Source organism: Apium graveolens, chromosome 3 (assembly GCF_009905375.1).
Source record: "Apium graveolens cultivar Ventura chromosome 3, ASM990537v1, whole genome shotgun sequence".
Taxonomy (NCBI): Eukaryota; Viridiplantae; Streptophyta; class Magnoliopsida; order Apiales; family Apiaceae; genus Apium; species Apium graveolens.
Window position 1 is genome coordinate 192,334,537 of NC_133649.1, and position 14,172 is coordinate 192,348,708.

Consider the following 14,172-nt stretch of genomic DNA (forward strand, 5'->3'; position numbering starts at 1 on the left):
TTCTTGGTCATGTGGGTTTCTATCGGCGATTCATCAAGGACTTCTCTAAAATCTCTAAACCCTTATGTAATATTCTAGAGAAAGATGTCCCGTTCAAGTTTAATGATGAATGCCTGGCTGCTTTTGAGATCTTAAAGAAGAGTTTAATCACAGCATCAATCATAACTGCACCTAAGTGGGATGATCCTTTTGAAATGATGTGCGATGCAAGTGACTATACAGTTGGAGCAGTTCTTGGGCAGAGAAAGAACAACATATTTCATGTGGTCTACTATGCTAGTAAAACCCTCAATGGTGCTCAACTGAACTATACTACTAATGAGAAAGAACTCTTAGCCATTGTCTACGGTTTTGAGAAGTTTCAATCTTATTTGCTTGGTTTGAAGGTGACAGTTTTCACTGATCATGCTACGATTTGCTATCTGATCTCGAAGAAGGACTCAAATCCTAGACTGATTTGATGGGTTCTTTTACTTCAGGAATTTGAGTTAGAGATCAAGGACAGGAAGGGTACTGAGAATCAAGTCGCTGATCATCTTTCTCGATTAGAAGATCCAAGTGTAACTTTACAGGATAATACATTGATAAATGAATCTTTTCCTGATGAGAAGTTGTTTAGAGTGCAAGAAGAAGAACCGTGGTTTGCAGATATTGTGAACTACCTTATGAGTAATATTATGCCTCCAGACTTATCTTCTGCTCAAAGGAAGAAGTTTCTTCATGAAGTGAAGTGGTACATGTGGGATGAGCCATTTTTATTTAGGAAAGGAGCTGACCAGATCATCAGGAGATGTATTCCGTACAGCGAAATAGAGGGATCTTGCGAGACTGTCATTCGACTGTTTATGGAGGCCACTATAGTGGAGATAAGACAACATCTCGTATCCTTCAAGCGAGATTTTTCTGGCCTACATTGTTTAAGGATGCACATCAGTTTGTTTTGAAGTGTGATCACTGCCAGCGTGTGGGTAATATGTCTAAGAGGGATGAGATTCCTCTTAATATGCTTCTCGAGGTTGAAGTCTTCGATGTTTGGTGAATTGACTTCATGGGGCCATTTGTCTCATCTTGCAATAATCAGTATATCTTGTTGGCGGTTGATTATGTCTCGAAATGGGTTGAAGTCAAGGCTTTGCTGACAAATGATGCGAATGTAGTGCTTAATGTTCTTCATAAGCATATATTCATAAGATTTGGGACTCCAAGAGCCATAATTAGTGACGAGGGATCGCATTTCTGCAATCACAAGTTCACCGCTATGATGCAGAGATATAATGTGAAACATCGCATTGCTACAGCCTACCATCCTCGGACTAATGGTCAAGCTGAGGTATCTAACAGAGAGACCAAGCATATTCTAGAGAAAGTTGTGTATCCATCAAGGAAGGATTGGTCTTTGAAGCTGGATGAAGCTGTTTAGGCGTATAGAACAACATATAAAACTTCGCTAGGTATGTCACCGTTTCAGTTGGTTTATGGTAAGGGGTGTCATTTTCCTGTGGAGCTCGAGCATAAAGCATATTGGGCTTTGAAGAAGTTAAACTTTGATTTGGATGTAGCTGTTAAGAAAAGGATGCTTCAATTGAATGAACTCGACAAGTTTCGACTTCAAGCGTATGAGAACAACAAAATGTATAAGGAGAAAGTCAAGAGGTGGCACGATAGGGGTCTAGTGCTCAAATCATTTGTGCCGGGATAACAAGTTCTTTTGTTCAACTCTCGTCTCCGTCTTTTTCCTAGAAAATTAAAGTCGAGGTGGTCAGGGCCGTTTGTTATCAAAACTGTGTTTCCACATGGAGCGGTGGAGATTTTTTAGAATGATCCAGGCCAAGCATTCAAGGTAAATGGATAGAGGTTGAAGCATTACTATATTGATACGGAAAATCGTGAGGTGGTTAGTGCCGTTTTATTATACACTTGATATTGAGATTCTACGTCAAGCTAATGACGTAAAGCAAGCGCTTCTTGGGAGGCAACCCAAGTTTGTTGTAAATTAGTAGATAGAGGAAGAAGAAAATAAGGAGAAAAACATAAAAAAATCAGAAAAAGAAAAAAATTCAGTCTCAACTACAGAAGCACGGCTCGCCCACGTTGAGAAGCGGGGCGACCGCGCTGATTTTCCAGTAGGTGTGTGCGCCCGCGCTGGTATGCGGGGCGGCCGTGCTTGTTTTCCAATAACACGGCGTGCCCGCGCTGCTAGGCGGGGTGGCCGCGCTGCATTCCTGTACTCGAAAAAAAAGAAACAGAGAATCGGGACTTTGAATACAAAATCAATTCCCAACCGAAATTCCCTCCTCCACTTCCCATAATTTCTATTCCAAATCAATTCCATTACCCCCATTACTCCCATTAATCCCATTTCTTTTCCATAACTAATTCCTAATCTCCTATATATACATACTCTTATTCACAAACTTCTCCATCACTTCTCAAATTCACAACACAAAAATCTCTTAAACATACATCTTATTCTCTATACCTGTTCAAGTTCATTGGCACCCAAAAGACAAAGAACCCAAGTTAGCAGCAGCACTACCGATTCTTCTAGTGTTGGAGGTGTGAGGCCAAGGTTTGTAACTCCAGAGGTTGAGGCGGAGTATATGAGGCTACTTTCGAAGCCCATAGCCAAGGAGCGAGGTTTTATGCCATCAGGGAGGGATGGTAAGTTGTTGCAGATGATTGTGAAGATGGGTTGGATTACTTTTTGTGACACGCACTGCGGTGCCTATGAGTGTGGTTCACGAGTTTTACGCGAATGCAAAGGCGGATAAGAACGAATTTACCGTGATGAGGGGTTGACTGTTGACTATAGTGTTGAAGCAATTCGGAGGGTGATTGAGCAACCCGAGAGAAGGCCAGAGCAGGAGAATTGGAATGAGAAGACGGGGGATGATTTTAACTTGGATTTGATCATTGTCACACTGTGTGTGCCTGACACTCACTGGAAGTTCAAGAAGGGCACAAACGAGTGTGTCACATTCCCTGCCTCGTGCATGAACATGTTTGTATGTGCATTGAATTCCTTTATTTGTGCCAATATCATGCCATCTTCTCACATGCATGATGTTATTATGGAGCGTGCACGATTGTTATGGGGGATTCTTTAGGGAGACTATGTAGATCTTGGAATGGTGATTCATCAGGGTATTTTAAGGTTTCTTTGTGGGAGTACTATGGGTTTTATACCCTATGTGTCCATTGTGACAAAGCTATGTGTGGCGGTTGGAGTTCATTGGCCCGCACATGAGCAGCTGCAACTTCCTAGTGCCCTGATTGATAGTTCGACGTTATTGAGTATGCAGGAGTTGTACAGTGGGAAGCCTGATCCAAAGGGGCTTGGTTATTCTTATGACTACTTGCCGGGTGGACGTCCATCACCTCAGGGATACGTTGGTGGTACGACTCAGGCGAGCAGAGCAGCTTGGAGAGCTGAGTTGGGCGAGGCCGGTCCTTCGCGGTCACAATAGTAGCAGTAGTAGCAGCAGCAAGAGGAAGCACAGGATAGTGCTGGTTTGGGTTCAGCGCAGTATAGGTGCTTGATGAGGAGGATGAATGCGATGCATGATATCCATAGTCGGTTTGCACAGGACCTTACACGAGCGTTGGGGACTACATTCAGAGCTACGGGAGTTAACATCCAGCGGCCAGTATTCGGTGAGGATTTTGTGTACCCACCTCCTGACACTCTTGACACTCCACCCGTTGAGGGTGATGATCCTGATTCTGAGTAGGTATGCATGATTCCTTACTATTACCTTCACCGATGATAGTGAATATTTTAAGTTTGGGGGTGGTAGTTAAGGAATTTATGTTATGTGTGTGTCTCATATAGTTTGCATATTCATGATAGTTTAGTTCATATAGTTGCATATTTGCCATGTAGTAGTTTTTTTAATTTGCATGATAGTATGTTGCATGTAGTTGCATGTGCATTATAACATGATCCCTTAAGTTTGCTTTTCCGATTAATTTGTGATCTTGATGCTAGTGTAGTGATGTCGTATTTAGTGATGTTAAGTCTTATCGAGTTGATTTGCATGCTAGAAGCAATAAAAATTTCACTAAGTCTTATAGGTTGCTTGCGTACTAGATCACGATCATGGTTTATTTGTTTGTTGAGCTTTAATCATTTGTTTATATTTAGAACTAAGGATATTCTCTTAATGATAAAATAACAGGTATAATTAATAATTAGAAAAAAATTGGATTTCATTGCTAGTTGTTGTGGCTAGGTGTTAAATGTCTAGTAGCCGGATCATATTTTATATGAGTATTCTAGGTTTGAATGAGATGGGGCGAAACGTACTCGTTCAGAAATCATGGAAAAAAAGAAAAGAAAAAAAAGAAAGTAGAAAAAAAAGAAAAAAAGAGAGAAAAAAATATGTGTTATGCATAAGTAATCACGAGTGGGCTCTTTAATACTCGAGTTATTAAGTTCTTAGGGGACTTTGTGCCTAGTGACTTAAGGCTTTTATAGTCTGAGATCCACTAACCTAACGATCGCTACATGGGTATTATTGTATAAGTCTTTTATGGATCTCACTAATTGCACGGTCAAATAAGCATATTTTTGTTATTTATGTGTTGTGAATAAAAGCATGAATCCATATAATAACTCTGATATAAGAATTGAAGTGTTGTAAGTCATTTTGAGTTTAGCTTTTATTCTATTTATAACCTGATGATTGCCTTGATGTATAGTGAGTCATGATTATTGATCTAGTTACGATAGTACATCTGTTAAGAAATTGCACACACACACGCTTCTGGTTTGTGAGTTGATTTTGAGATTTAATTGAACTTGTGCGAATAACTGCATTCGTTGAGATGTTGCTCATCGGTTGCTTTAGATAATCTGAGGGGATCAATGCATTGATGTAGTTACATTCATGCATATTTTATTTCTCATTCTTTAAGTCTGTTTATGCTTGAGGACAAGCATAGGTTTAAGTTTGGGGGTGTGTTAAGTGGCATTTATGTCCACTTAAAATGCTCTATAAAGGCTTGAATTGATGTTTTGTACTCAAGTTATTTGTGTTTTTGATGTATTTTGTAGAGTTTTTGCATTTCAGGCATATAACAGGGATCAAGGTGATTTAGCATTATTTTGGTGCTAAATTGGTGCTAGGAATGTCTACAGGAAGTTAACTCCTGGATTGCCATCTCAAACCAGCAAGAAAAATAGAAATCAGAATTTTTTCCAGAAGGTCAGCGTGCCCGCGCTGTGATAGCGCGCGCCCGCGCCCGCGCCGGGTGAATAGAATGTCAGCGCACCCGCGCTGGTGAAGCGCACGGCCGCACCAGGTCGGGTTTCAAGAATTCTGTTTCCACTACAATTTTGAATTCTGGACTTTTCTGCTGATCATGGCTGCTATATAATGATAACTTAATATCGTTTTTCAAGACGAGACGTACCGGAGCTTAAGGAGAAGACGTAAGAAGACCGTATAGCACAATTCAACCAAGGCGAAGAGGATCGTTTATTCTTGAGATTCTTTATTTTAATTTGTAATCTTGGATGCTAGTTTTCTTATTCATTGAACCTAAAACTCTTGTTTAACGTACTTGGTCTATTATTCGTATTTATAAAGACCTAGTTTATTATACTATGCTTTCATCGGAACCCACAGTGATGATGAGTTCAGTTATGGGCTAATCGTTATCGTGGGGTTCTAGCGGATTTACTTATGGATTTTTTTAGTTAATTTGTTTTGATACCTTAGTGTGTGGTGATTGTATGATATCCTAGTATTGGTTGTGCTTATTCGTATTGTGAGAGTCGCGAACTTATACGATAGCGTGTTAACCTCTATTGAAGCGACGGTGAATATAGGGGTTTAGAACTTGCCATGCTAGCATAGGTTCATGTAGTTGATATGCATGATTCGTAGGTAATTTTAACCATCTTACTTGCCCTATGTAATCAGGATATATAGCTTGTGCATTAAACTGTTATGTTGTTAAATTCTATATACATATATGGTCTCAATATAATTGGTATCTATTCAGCTTCTATCTCTTTTGTTGATGTCTGGTAGTAGGGTATACGTACAACGAAAGTTGGCATTTACAAGTTTCGTGTTATCATATTAGTATCATCACCATTGCATGCTAAGGTTAAGAACAAAAAGGCTATTGAATGAAGTAGTAATAAAGTTAGAATCCCATGTTTGTGTTATATAAGTAAATCAACCCTTTAATTCTCATAGTTAATTGAATGTTAGTTGATAATCTTAGTTATTAACAATCTCAATTTATTATTCGTCTTAGCATTGAATAATAACCATACCATTGTTGCATAAGTGCATTTACTGAAATTAACCTAAACCGGTCTATGTGGAAACGAACTAGAATTAGTTTTATATTACTTGCGATCGCGTATACTTGAGTGTAATTTTAGCGCGTGTTTTCGCCCGAACAATTATCCAAACAAGTACTAATGTTGTGACTGAGCTCAGTACAATAGGTGCACTTAATCTTAGTTTTTGCCTTTTCAGTCTTGTTGCAAATGTATCAATTGTGTCATTGATCTTATTCTTCTTCTTATTTGGCCTACCAGGCTGCACCTTACATCTGGTGACAAAGGTTTTGGAAATGGAGTTGCAGTCCAGTATGTTTTCCCACATATTGACTCTAATATATTCGTATAGCAAGATAAGAAACCTCCTGAAGACATGGTTACCAATTACTTAGCACTTCTCTAACACCCTACAAATCCGGGGTCTAGATTTGGGGGTTACTTGCCACTAATTACATTACTAAACCTATACAATAATTATATAAACACAAAACCAACCCTTTTCTACTACTACTCAGGATCTTTTAAGGTTAAAGTATAACAACAAGAACAATTCTCTACTTTTATTACAACCCAAATCAATAGTCTTACAAATTCTCTTTATTACAGACCAGTTATCTACACTAGTTTTAAACTAAGTTTCTTTTATTCAAACAACATCTACATCTATCCCTACTACACCTGCTCGGGCATTTCAAAACTCTCTTCTTGAATTGGAATTAGCACCCTTGGTGCCATAGGGTCCCGCCTTTTGACCCACTTCTTGACTACTCGAGTACGGAAGGGTTTCATCCTCAGCCTTAACTGAAAAATAAGGTGAATAACAATAATAGGGGTGAGCCATAATTGCTCAACAAGCCTACAACATATATATAAATAGTATAAAGGGAATTTTAAATGAACCGATAATCTGGTTGTTCGAGTAATCACATATTTCTGCAGTGAATAATGAAGGCCACTATCGGCGATTACCAATGAATTAGACTGGACATAAAAACCAACATATGCACTATAACCTGCTGATCAGCCATGATATAGCGCAAATCTATGCCCAACTGTATAGAACTACCAACATATAGGATACCCATGCACTATGGCCTAATAATCAAGGGTCCGGTTCATACCCGGCCCACATCGTAACCATCGACTCCATGGATCAGCATCCGGAACAATCGGTATGTGTTGATGTATCTCAACATCAGAATATATCAGAGTATATGTATACGTATATATATAACTATTGGAATATGAATAGAGGATTCAATGAATTAGGAGAAATCAGGAATCGAAATGAACCATGAATAAAGGAACAATAATTGTGTATCAGTGTTTGTGAACATGTGTTATCAGTGTGTAGCTGCCATAAGAATCTGAAAGCAATTTACTATTCTGAACTTAGAATAGGGGAGAAAATTGCCTCATACTTGTTTTACTTCAACAATATCACAATTCTCGAGCACGGGTTGAATCTGCCTTGTTGGAGTTGTATCTATCAAATAAAGATGCTCATTTAGTTGACTTATATTGTAATCGTATCTCAGACTGAGGTCACGCAGCCCTGATTGTCTACCCGTATGACTCTAACTGACTCGTATAGCAATTATCTAGGAATTAGGACTTGAGTAATCACATAAATCACATAGCACATAAGGCACATAATTAATTTAGGCTCAAAAAAAGTTTTAGAATTGAAATCGGATCTATACTCGCCTTAACAAACAATATCTGACTCGTTTTCTAATATTCTGGGATTTATTAGACTCGTGTTTATAGATAATAAGGTCTTTAATTAAATAAATATCATAAATCGACTCATTCCCGAAAGAAATTAAGAATTTAAACTAATTTTAATGGAATCAGGTCATTTTTCTGAGTCTAGGGCTTTCGTTTCGATTAAATCGAATGAATGGTTCAATTATTATGCTAAAAACAAGAATAAATCAATTTATTATTCAATATTTAAGAATAATGCAATTATTATTCATAAAAATTAATTATTCTAAAATTGAACCTCAATTATATTATTAAATATTTATCTAGGAAAAATCAGATTCAAAAATGATTTTTCCTTAATTTTTGGAATTAAATTTGATTTATTACAAATTATTTAAATAAATTGATTAATTATAAAATAAGTAATCAACTTAAATAAACAATAAGTAAATAAATAAATAAATAAATAAATTTTTGAATTTTAAAAATAAGAAAATAGTTTAAATTTATTTATAAAATAAATCAAATAATTAGTCAAATTAGTTACTTGATTTACTAAATAAAAACTGATTTTCTAGATTTATAAAATAAAAGTAAAATAGAATATTCAAAAGCATGTTTTTAGAAATCAATACAGCAAAAATAGGATCAAAACCGGGTTGACCACCGGGTTGAAACCGGGTCGACCCCGGGTCTTCAAGAAACCCGCCGGTCACTGCCCAGAATCTGGTACTGGCTGGTCTTCCGGTGAAAACTCCGGCAGGAGTGAAACGAAGCCTACACAACGTGATTCCACCCGAGTTTCGTCCCATTTTCTGTCCAAAATCCACGAGCAACTTTCTAGCATCAACAACAACCACGAACAGGCGGAGAATCGCCATCTCGGGCCGAAAACCCGAACCACTCCGGCAGGTCGATCAGAAATATGCCCCCTCCCTAAAATCGATTCGAAGCTTCACAATATACATACCAAATTGAAGCTACAGACTTCTACAATTTATTTTAATCATTCAATTATACTCCCAATCAAACACAAATCCAGAATTTGCTATTGAAATTTTACAAAATTTAAAATCTCGATCACTAATATTCATGAATCGTTTGATGAAAATAAGGGCACAAATCGATTGTAACAATCAATACCAAGCTATTCCAATCATTAACAACATCTAATAAGCCCTGGAATCAAAACCCCTAATTCACAGCATGAACCCTAATTTTAAAAATTAGAATCGACGAAATTAAACATGAAATTCATATTGTTAATAGAAAGTAGAGATCACCAACTTTGATTTGGTTACTTACATGATTGATTTGGACAACAGAATCACTGATCAATCTTCAAACAAATCCAAGAACTTGTTCTTCACCCCCAAAGCTAATTTTTCAGATTTTTTATTTTTAATAACTAATTTATAATTAATTAATAATAATCCAGCTATTTATAGTAGTAATAAAAATACCCCTAATTAGAATTTACGCCCTAATTATATCCCTAAATAAAATTAATTGGCCCTTAATTATTAATTTCTTGGGTATAAATTTTGAATTTTTAAATATCCAATAAATACAAAATATGTCAAAAATTTCCAAAAATTGTGAATAATACAAAAATGCAAAGAAAAATAATACTTGATAATTCCATGATCCTATAAAAATAAAAATGTGATTTTTGTGGGGCTTTTGACATCCGCAGGGGTCTAGAAAAGTCGTTTTTCATGAAACAAGAAAATTTATAAAACGACTGGATGTTCAGAATATCGATATGGTATAAGCCATACTAGGCAAAATGAGGCCAATGATTTTGTATGAATTATCAGCCATTAAAACAATGTTTGGGTCGTACAACTTTTGATATAAAAGCATTTGACTTAGAATAAAACACACGATAATTACACAGAACAAATTCTGACAAAACAGAATACACGTAGCATATAACAGTTAAGGTTTTATAACTCAACACACTTAATGACATATTAAAACACATAATTCATCTTTATTAAGATATAATACAAGCATAATTTCTCAGTCGTTACAACCTCCACTCTAGAGAATATGCCATTAATCTGAATGGCCTTCAATGTAGAAATAATGGGTAGGTCTCTGTAATTTTTTATTGTACTGTTAAAAACACCTGAATGGTTATTAACAAACATATCACTTTTGCAATTATTTCTGAATGCAATCCTAGACCATTGGCTTCTCGACTTCTAACTTCTATTCAAAGCATTTTCTTGACAACTGTTAAGAAATAAACATTTAATATGTGTAAAAAATACAATTACTTTTATACTTGTGGACTCTACATGCCAACCACATTACCACAATACATTTCATTCCTTTTTAACTTTTCCATGTGCTTGTTAAATGTGTACTCAACTATGGCCCTGGTTGTCAATCATTGAAATATCCTAACCCCAATCCCTATGTGGTCCTTTCACATGTTCTTGTATAGGTGCATAACACAGAACATATGTTATTCATTAGGAAAAACAACTTTCAATGAATTTTTAAGACCCTAACAGAGTAAGAAAATACTTTAAGTAAGAACACTAACCATATGCAATAAACAATTCAAATAAAGTTTGGTCACATATATTTTTTCTGTCACTTATGAAGGTAAAAAAACCATCATTCTCAAATTTTAAATCATTCTTCAGGTTCTTCAAAAACCAAATCCAACTGTCATTATTCTCAGCTTCTACTACAACACATGTTAGGAGATACATCTCAACATTTACATCACATGCAACTGTTGCAAGTAACTTACCCGCACATGGCCCTTTCAGATGACATCCCTCAAGCCCAAAAGGTCCTACATCCATCTTTGACTCCCTTCTACAGTGGACCAAGATATATATAGAATCTATTAAACCTCCTACGGCCTTTAAAAAGCAGTGAACTCTAGATCTCTTCCTCCCATCAGCCAATTATTGGTTTTCAGTCATTAACATAACTGTTATGTTAAGCGTTGCTTTTATCAACTAATTTCCATACTCCCAAAGCCTCACCTACTGATCAACATATTTTCCTCTTATGTTTTCCAAAAACTTCCAATTGGCCCTAGCAATTACAAATACACTGACATAACAATATCAATCTTTAACAACTTTCATCCTAAAAGTTGCTAGTGGCCAGATTAAATTTATCCTTATTTCATCTTCATAATGTTATGTTATTTGCATTGATCTATTTTTGATGAAATGTTACAGTACATGTATGCTTAGGATTGTACACTTTGATCTGGTATGTATCAGTGTTGCTCATCTTTGATGCATATATTTTCCAATAACATGGATTTTCACAGATAAACTTGACTCTGACACCATAGTTCCTGCATTGATTTATAGGTTTTATGTGCTTTATTGCATGCATTCTCACTGCAGCTCTGAAAATTTTGTCTGTTGGAAACAACAAGTCATTCTCAAATTGTGGATCATCCATCCGTGTCTTCTGATTGAACACTGGACAAGAAACTTCATCTTCATCTATAGAGATAATTTCCATCCTCTCATCATCACTTGAGGCATAGTGTGTTGATGCATCACTGACATCACCTTCTTTAGATTCACTACCATTTTTCTCATTTTCAGCATCAATCCATAAGTCTTCAACAGTCTTATTCTTCTCAATTATTGGTTCCTCCTATTTATCATTGTCCAAACATTTCTTTTTTTCATTTACTTTCTCTTTTGCTTTTGTTTTGGCCTTATCCTATTTCTTCTTAATGATTTCCTTCTTGTGATTACAAAACTCACCATCAATGTTATCCATGTTGGACCTATCTATGTAAAAAATGTAGTCACTCAACACCTCCTTATTTTTTATTGGTTTGTAATTCTCATTAGACTCACCATTACTAAGGTCATCTTCAGCATCTCCCTCATTATTATGCATCATATCTTTAAAGTTTTTTTATGGCTGCTCTGTCCTTCGATCAACATATTATATAGTCTAATTTATTTATTTGGGGGGAGAACTCCTGAGTTGCAACACCATCACCATCGATAACAACAATAGCTTCAGAATTAGTGGCATATATATATCACTACTCTTGAACTCTTGTTGTTACCGATGGTGATGGTGTTGGAACATTTCCTTTTCTAAAATCCCACCATGTTTGTCTAGGGTGTGATGCCCTCCAAATTCGAGGTCTAATTTGGGAGTCACTAACTACTAAATAGTAAAATAATATACACAGCGGAATAAAATACTAGTTATTACCCATTCATGCATAAGGATCGAGCACAGGTTATAATATGAAACATACACTATAACAAACCATGAGTTATTACAACTACAAACCTGATTAGGATAACCTCTACCAGGAAGTTATATTAATCCTAAAAAAGTCTAGATAAGTTTTACATACCAGTTTATTTTTATTAATACCTTACAAACTAATGTACAAACTACACCGTCTTCTGATCCATCCCTACTTTGGAAGCTGAAACCTAAAAATCTGATGATGCTCAGATGGCATCCTCTTCTTGGCCGTGTGTAACATACGAGGCTTCGCTCACTCTCACTGAAAGATCAACATAATAAAACAAGTATGAGCTATGAAATGCTCAACAAGCAATATAATATATGTGCTTGAAATGATAACAATAGTATTATGCTGATAAATAAAGATAAAGAGATAAACAATGATATCTGAACAATAATCAAAGCTAAATATGCTATAAACAATAAGCAATAAGTTTTAATTTTGAATCTTTCAACAACGGACGTACTATCACAGTTGATCAATCCGTGTGATAGCACTGGATCATGATTTGTAAAAACATGTCCCACAATACGAGTACTTATATAAAATGACAATATATCTAGTTGTGGCAAAATTTGTATTATAAATATTTTATATATTACATGACCTTCCGCTGGACCGTCCGTCCCGATCACTTACGCATTCATCCAATCAAAATATTTTTCATAAAGGAATCGAATCAATCGATATCCTCAAATAACCAACTCCCCATTTCACATGGTCTGGGGTAACTGTAACAACTGATGGCGAAATAACTAGCATGATTAGTTATTCGCTAAATATAACAATCATTTTCCAATATATAGAGTATATCAGGATAGAATAGTGTTAGATATATTTGAGATGTCATGTCTAATATGTTTCATGTTTAGTTTTCAGATCTTAACTAACAGGAAATATCAGTTCTTACTGGAATCAGGACTTACTGGAAGTCAGGACTTAAGGATATCATGACTTAGATTATCAGAAGATAATATCAGAAGATGGATATCAGAACTTAAGTACTGGAGGACTAACAGTTAAGGAAAAAAGTTGATTTACAGGAAAGAATATCGATACTAATACAAGAAGAAGATATGCATGGAAAGAGTTAGAGGACTAGAAGAATTATATAAGATATCTGATTAATATATTTTAGGAGACAGAATTATATTCCATATCAATTAGAAGGTATCTTGTAACTTTGTATCTATATAAACACAGACATAGGTTTACACTATATGTGTTACGATCATCGAGAAGATCATACGTTGTAACCTAGCAGCTCTCGTGATATTTGTTCATCACTGAGAGAGAACAGTTCCATTGTAACAGAGTTTATTATATCGAATACATCTGTTTTCTGTTACTTATATTTTAAATCGATTTGATTGTATTCTACACTGTATTCAACCCCCTTCTACAGTGTTGTGTGACCTAACAAGTGGTATCAGAGCCTATCTGTTAACACACACACAGTAAAGATCCAAAACAATCATGTCTGAAGAAGTAGAAAATCCAACCAAGCCCGCCAAAACTGAAGAAACTCCAAAGACTCAAACCCACAATCGATATGAGACTATCAAGGTTCCCATACTGAGGCCTTCTGAGTATCCCATATGGAAAGTGAAGATGGCTATGTTTCTGGAAGCTACAGATCCAGAATACCTTGACAGAATTTATGAAGGACCGCATAAGCCAACCAAGCTCTCTGTTGTGGTTGCAGATCAGCCAGGAAAGACCATACCAAAGGAGAAAAGTGAATACACAGCTGAAGATATCTCATCTATTGCCAAGGATGCAAATGTAAGGCATTTGTTGCATAGTGCCATTGATAATGTCATGTCAAACTGGGTAATTCAATGCAAGACTGCAAAGGAGATATGGGATGCTTTGGAAATAAGGTGTCAGG